This window comes from Ursus maritimus, unplaced genomic scaffold (assembly GCF_017311325.1).
Source record: "Ursus maritimus isolate PB19 unplaced genomic scaffold, ASM1731132v1 scaffold_27, whole genome shotgun sequence".
Classification (NCBI taxonomy): domain Eukaryota; kingdom Metazoa; phylum Chordata; class Mammalia; order Carnivora; family Ursidae; genus Ursus; species Ursus maritimus.
In genome coordinates, this window is record NW_024425230.1 from 25,965,289 (window position 1) to 25,966,057 (window position 769).

Here is a 769-nt window from a genome sequence, read left to right on the forward strand (position 1 = left end):
GGCGCCGTGGTCAGGACGCCTGACGTTGCAGCTTCGTCCTGCGTCCCCCGTCCGTCAGTCCGTCTGTGGGGTGGGTCCCGGGACAGAAGAGGTCAGCAGACCTAGCTCCCGCACCCCGGGGTTCACGGTGCGGCCGAGGAACAGGACCACACACGTCCACGGGGACGTCTGGTGCGCTGTGTTCAAGGGAATTCGAGGGGCCCTGGGGGGTGGGCTGGGGACGCTGTCTGCAGAGTCAGAGAAGGCTTTCTGGAGGGCCCAGAATTCACCGGAAGGAGGGGAGCACATCGGAGCGGGCAAGACCAAAGCAAGGAAGAGCGTTGTGTGTTCAGACACTGCGTGCGGCTCGGTGCAGCTGGAACAGCGGGTGTGGGGACAGCAGAGAGACCAGGAGGGACAGGCCGCCAGCTCCCTACTCTCAGAGCCCTCCTGACCATTCTGGAAGGGCACCTCCTTGGATGGTCGGTCTGGTTCTCTGCCTTTTTTTTTTTTTTAATTTTTTTATTTTATTTATTTGACAGAGATAGAGACAGCCAGCGAGAGAGGGAACACAAGCAGGGGGAGTGGGAGAGGAGGAAGCAGGCTCATAGCAGAGGAGCCTGATGTGGGGCTCGATCCCATAACGCCGGGATCACGCCCTGAGCCGAAGGCAGACGCTTAACCGCTGTGCCACCCAGGCGCCCCTGGTTCTCTGCCTTAGTTCAGCTCAGGACACGTCCTCGGTGCCCCGGGCGCAGTCCTCGGTCAGCATACGTGCGCGCGCACACAC

At 61.4% G+C, this 769-nt stretch overlaps 1 protein-coding gene across 1 annotated transcript in view; it reads left to right on the forward strand.

Annotated features, from left to right (window-relative positions):
* Positions 1-769, forward strand: part of RASGRF1 (Ras protein specific guanine nucleotide releasing factor 1) — a 97,270-nt gene that overhangs the window by 66,735 nt on the left and 29,766 nt on the right. The window lies entirely within an intron of this gene.